Source organism: Mastigoproctus giganteus, chromosome 1, assembly GCF_048544385.1.
Source record: "Mastigoproctus giganteus isolate SK-2022 chromosome 1, ASM4854438v1, whole genome shotgun sequence".
NCBI classification, from domain to species: domain Eukaryota; kingdom Metazoa; phylum Arthropoda; class Arachnida; order Uropygi; family Thelyphonidae; genus Mastigoproctus; species Mastigoproctus giganteus.
The window spans coordinates 265,509,532-265,515,841 of NC_143575.1; the positions used below are offsets into that span (position 1 = coordinate 265,509,532).

A 6,310-nucleotide genomic window follows, 5' to 3' on the forward strand; every position below is an offset into this window, starting at 1 on the left:
GGCGTGGCATTGCACGAATGGGATTTGTTGCCACAGAATCTTATAGGCACCCATATTTGGAGCATGGTTCACTGCTGCCAGGCCTGCTTAGCCGTAGGAGGGGATCGTACGCCTTACTGATATCATGTGACCATATTCACATCGATGTCTACCTGCTTTATAGATCAGTCAACTTCGATACTTTCATTTTGTCTTAATGATTTCTATAACAATTTTTTAATTGACCATTCTTCATTTTCTTCTTGCAGAAATCTATGCTCATTGGCTCCAAGGACTCAGTAAAAGCAAACTGTGTGTTTATAATGGCATTTTGGAAGTATATCTTTATAATCCTAGCCCTTGTAATCTGTTGTTTTGGGAACTTCGCCAACCTACTAGCCACAGCAGAAGATATCATTGTCACAACAAAGCTAGGATCAATTAGAGGTAAAAATATTCCAACACCTGGTGGGAAATCTGTGGATGCTTTCCTCGGAATACCATACGCCAAACCACCTGTTGGTGAAAATCGCTTTTGTCCACCACAGCCTGTTGATCCGTGGTGTGATGTTTTAAATGCTACCGAGAAACCAAACGCGTGCATGCAATCACTGACTAATTCATCAGCTTATGAAGGAACTTCAGAAATACAGTTTCCTAAGAGTCCTAAAGAGGATTGTCTGAAGTTAAATGTATGGGTTCCTCATCCTAGGCTCCAGAAAGTTGCAGTTATGATCTGGATTTATGGGGGTGGTTTTGTATCTGGAGCGACCAATCTATTTTACAACGATCCTCAGGTGTTAGTTTCAGAAGAGAAGGTCATTGTAGTGTCAATGAATTATACACTTGCATGTTTGGGATTTCTATACTTTGCGCGTCCTGATGCACCCGGAAATGTAGGGTTACTTGACCAGAATTTGGCAATTCGTTGGGTCAAGGAGAACATCGTTGATTTCGGAGGTGATCCAGAAAATATAACGTTGTTTGGAATAAGTTCAGGGGGTGCAAGTGCGAGTTATCATCTGCTGTCTCCACTCAGTCATAACCTCTTCAATCGGGCCATCATACAGAGTGGAACAGCAACTTCTCCGTGGGCCATGCACGATAGGGAAAAGGCCATTGATCAAGGTCTAAAACTTGCCCAATTTGTTGGCTGACCTCATAATAAGGATGACCTTGATTTGGTCCTAGACTGTCTCCGCAAGAAAGATGCAAATGAATTAATGATTCAAGAGGCCGGGTTATATGGAGTTTTTGTTGCTTCCTTTGTTCCTGTAGTAGACGGGGTATTCATCGAGGAAGATCCTGAAGTACTGCTGCAAAACAAACAGTTCAAAAACACGAGTATTCTCGTTGGAACCACCTCAAAAGAGGGATCTTCGTTTCTAATTGGTACTCTGCCTGAAATTTTCAAATCAGTTGAGAATCTCACCATCACGCATGAGGAATTTCTTACAACTTTGAAGACATTCTCTCCTTCCCAAGACGAGTTGATTGTACAGTCCATCACGCAGGAATACACTGACTGTATAAAATCAGACTACGTTGATGGTGCCGAAAAATCTGTGACTGATCATTATTACGCGTGTCCAACTGAGCAGTTTGCCAGAAATTTTGCCAGCGTGGATAATGATGTCTATCTCTATAGTTTCGCTTACCGAAGACCAGTAGACATTCCGAGTTGGATGGGAGTTCCTCATGGTGGAGATGTTTTCTATGTCATGGGACTATATTTGAATTCCGAACAGAATGGTGGTACTTCAGAAGTGGAGTTATCTTCAAGAGTAATGAAACTGTGGGCAAATTTTGCAAAAACTGGGTAAGATTTTATATTTCTCATGTATTTGTTGTATAATGGACAGAAGATGTTGAAGTCACCATAGTAGCTAATTCTTTTAGTATAGATCTATTTCACAGATTTCTCTAGTATTATAATATATCAATATTTTTGCTTTTCTCTATTGAGTTTTGTGATAGTTAATTAACTTTACGCGGGCAGCAGTTAGTAGAGGAAGAGGGATGCAAGAAAAGTTCATTGTCTTGGAGTAAGCATAATGAAACTAAAACGAAAATCTTATTCGGCCGGAATAAGATGCCCGTGTGTGTAGCACAGTTGGTACAATCGCCGTCTTCCCCACACTGAGTGGAAAAGACCTGAGTTCGAGTCCCGTCGATGATGTGAGGATTTTTATGGGCCTCTTCACAACGTAGCTGAGTTAGTCGGTCTCAGGCGAGGGTAGCAGATGTAATACGGAGAAATATGGCCATAGATACTCCTAAATCCTGCTACTACAGCAACAACAATTCCATCAATGATATGAGCAATATTTATGCAGTTTTTCAGGAGAATAAACAAGCAAATCGACAAGCAAATCGACCACAGAATACAAGCAATTTACAGACACAATATAGTGACGCCTCGTAGCTTTGGTGCCTTAAACAAAACTCACAAATATGCAGATGTTGTTGGCAGTGGGATTCAATCTCAGGTCTTTTCTACCACGCAGGGTAAAAAAGACCTGAGATTGAATCCCAGTGATTGAGTGATTTTTGTCCAGCAAATAGCAAATCGACTACAGAACACACGCTATTTATAGATACATAACCCCACCATTAATATACGGACACCCCTCCATGGATGGTGAAACAGGTCCTATGCTTGCAACACGTCACAGAACCTGCTATAAATAGGCACACTGGGCTTCGAACAGACAATTGTAAAAGTGGGCATGCAAATGACACGTTTAACAGAATTAACAGACTTCCAACGTGGAGTGATAGTAGGGTTCCTCATTAGCAAGCGTTCTGCACGAGACATCGCAGTCACTGTGGGGATCCCTAGGTCAACGGTTGGTGACTTCATATGCAAATGGTAGCTGAATGGGACCGAATCTGCTAAAAAACGGCCTTGTAAACCCAGAAAACTAATAGAACGGGACAAGAGCATTCTGCGAAGGACTGCGTAAAAATCGTAATTTGCCATTGTCTCAAGTCACGCAAACCCCTCTGTGAGAGTATTGGGACTAATGTCAGCGCTGGTACAATACGAACGACACTACACTCCATGATATGGGTTACAATGATCGTGGAGCTATTCACAAGCCATTGATCACCTCAACAAATGCTAGAAGCCGTTTAACATGGTGTAAGGAGTGCGAATCTTGGACTGTAGAGCAGTAAAAAACAGTCGTATGGACAGACGAGTCGACGTTCGCACTCTACCAGTCTGATGGCCATTCCTGGATGTGGCGAATTCCAGGGGAACAGTTCCTTCCTGATTGTATCCTCTCAACAGTGAAGTTTGGTGGAGGCAGTATCATGGTATTGGGCTGCTTTTCGCGGTTTGGCTTGGGCCCATTAGTCGTTATCGACAAAAACCATAAATGCTGTGCAATACCAGGACATCCTGGATAATTATGCACTTCCAATAAAATAATATATGGGTAGATGTAATCATTTACAGTGGACCCTAATATCATAATTTGTTTTTGTTTTTTTTTTCGTTCGAAGAACTCGTTTGTAGATGAATACACTGAAACCATAAAAGACAAAAACAATTTCCATATAACCTAGAATCTCTCAAGGGGCTTCAATATGCGCCAAAAGAAATTCCCCAGATGATTATATTACTACCACCAGCCTGCGCTGTTAACAGTTCGCAAGATGGTTCCATGGACTCGTCCTGTTTTCGTAATTTTTTTTAGACCCTACAGTACCTAGGTGTTAAAATCTATTAGTACTTAGTACCCTATTAGACCTATAGTATTTCGTACAATACATGGGTTGAAGGTTGAGATGATGAGAAAGATATTTGTCGACATTAGACTTGAATTTCTATAGATTGTAATTTTCAGGAAATACATACGAAGGAAGATTGTTCCAGAAAACGGAAGTTGGATGAATAAATGAGGAAGAACAAGAAAAGATATTTCTGTGAGTTGGAAGTTGGACAGTGAAAGGATGTTGCAGCACATGTTCGGACTGTTTTGGAAGACAGAGCGGTAATTCTAGAAGCCAATTCAGAAGAACAGTGCCCATGGAAGTATCTGTAGAAAAGGCATGCAGATGAATACACTGACACAATAAAAAGTCTATGAGAAGGAGGGTGTAGAGACTCTGTTAGAGATGAGTAATTAATTAATTTAACTGCCCCCCTCTTGAAGCCTGAGAGAGGACGCTGCCCCAGATGTTGAAACAATATTCCATGGTAGGGAGGATTTGCGATTTGTACAGAGTGAACAGCAATCTGGTAGAAAAGTAACGACGAGAGTGAAAAAGAAAACCCAGTTTTTAGATGCAGAGAGAGCAATATTTGTAATGTGCTTATATCAAAAGAGATCAGAGGTCATGGTAATCCCCAATGATCTTGCTTAAAATCAGAGTGTCATCGAAGATAAGCAGAGAATCAGAAGAATCCTTTTTGAGAGATATTAGATAGGACTGAGTTTTTGAAATGAAGTAAGTTATTTTTGACCCACTGGAGAATTAACTGAAGATCAGCATTTAAGGAATTGGTAGTGGAAGTGGATATTCGAGAGGTTGAAGCTTTTTGTGCAGGGAAAGTTTCTCAAATTTCTCAAACTGGAAGATGGAATGCAATGTGCTATCATCAGCAAATCATTGGATACGTTTTCTGGTCAATGGAAGAAGGTCATTAATATACAAGAGGAAAGCAGTGGGAGAAAGTGTGAACCTCGGAGAACACCAGCATTAGTGGAGACGTTAGTAGACAGAGAGCCATCTACCATCACCTGCAGTGAGCGGTCAGTAAGTTGGCAAACCATAAGATGGAAGCTTATTAAAAGACTTTTATGCCAAAGCCTTTGAAATGTGAAGAGCGACTGCTTGAGTTTCACCAAACCTTTCATTGAATTTGTCCATAGATGGATAACATAAGCCAGAATATCATCAGTCGAGCGACACTAACGGAATCCATACTGGATCAGATCGAAGGTTTTAGATAGTTTAAGAGTTGGCGGTTAACAGATTTCTCCATTAACTCTATGGGAGGTAATTTTGTCATATTATGGTCCTATCATCAGTTCATAACAGTAAGAACCAGGATTCGTATACCAGATATACCTACTGAGTTTTAGTTCCTAGAATGATATAAAATATTCCATTTGTTTTAATTTATTTATTCATATAAAAAATCACTTCAATACTATCATAACATATTATGTTATATTTAATAAAATTTTAAATATTATATTATCTTTATATTAAAAATATAAAACTATCAACAACTTGCATGTAAAGCACAAAAGAAGAACATAATTTTTATTCACAATTTTCTGAGCGAAATTCTAAAATAAATCGTGGAAGATTCACAACATAAAATGCTTAATTAAACTAGTTTTAGTTTATTTTTTTTAATTTCTCGTATTCTGTGTTCCAGAAATCCGAATTTGTCACCAGATGGCACTGAGGATGAAGAAGTATGGCCTCTTTATACACTGGAAGAGAAGGAATATTTAATTTTCGATAAGGCAAATTCTAGTTCTATAGGTTATGGATTTCGTTCCAGGCAGTGCGCCTTCTGGAACCAATATATACCTTATTTGACACAAATAGCAGGTTGGTAGAACCTATATCACTCAGTGTATATACTTATACACTGAGTGATCACTGAATTATGACCCCCCCTATGAAAACTGAATGCGACCCGTTGACCACGTGAGGTACGAGAGTGCGCAGTTCGTCAACCTACGTAGCATAGATAAGGTGTCAGTGGTTCAGTAGGTAAAATTTCAAGCGTGATAGGTAAAAGGAAGGATTTATCGGACTTTGAAAAAGGACAGATTGTGGGAGCTCGACGAGCTGGTGCTTCGATTTCCCAAACGGCTGAACTTGTTCAGGCGTCTGGATACACCAATCACCTCCATACCTGCATTGCTGACCGCATTACACACAGCTTGGTTGGACATACCTCCGGAAGGCTTCCAACATCTTGTTGAATGAATGCCACGTCGGATAACTGCTGTACTGAGGGCAAAAGGAGAACCTACGAAGTATTAGGTAGGTGGTCATAATTCAGTGATCACTCAGTGTATGTGTCTATTCTGTGATTAAATTCTTGTTTTCTTACGGCAACTATGGCTACGTTAATGAGAACCTCAGTGGGAATTTTGGGTGTGTCTATGCTGAGCAGATCTTCTGCAGACCAAAGCAGAACACTTGATTATAAAATGTCGTCAAACGCATATGTTTATTTTTGGTATAGTCAGTTTAAACAACACCTTCGTAATGCCTTCTTGTTATAACATTAGAACATAGCCCTGACCTTGCCCCATCTGACTTTCATCTGACAAAAAAAATCATTTCAGGTATG

The 6,310-nt window shown here is 39.9% G+C and overlaps 2 pseudogenes; both read left to right on the forward strand.

Moving 5' to 3' along the window:
• Positions 1-302: 302 nt before the first annotated feature.
• Positions 303-1,136, forward strand: LOC150091927 (acetylcholinesterase pseudogene; annotated as a pseudogene).
• A 66-nt stretch (positions 1,137-1,202) lies between these two features.
• LOC150091928 (acetylcholinesterase pseudogene) lies at positions 1,203-5,564 on the forward strand (annotated as a pseudogene).
• Positions 5,565-6,310: the final 746 nt, after the last annotated feature.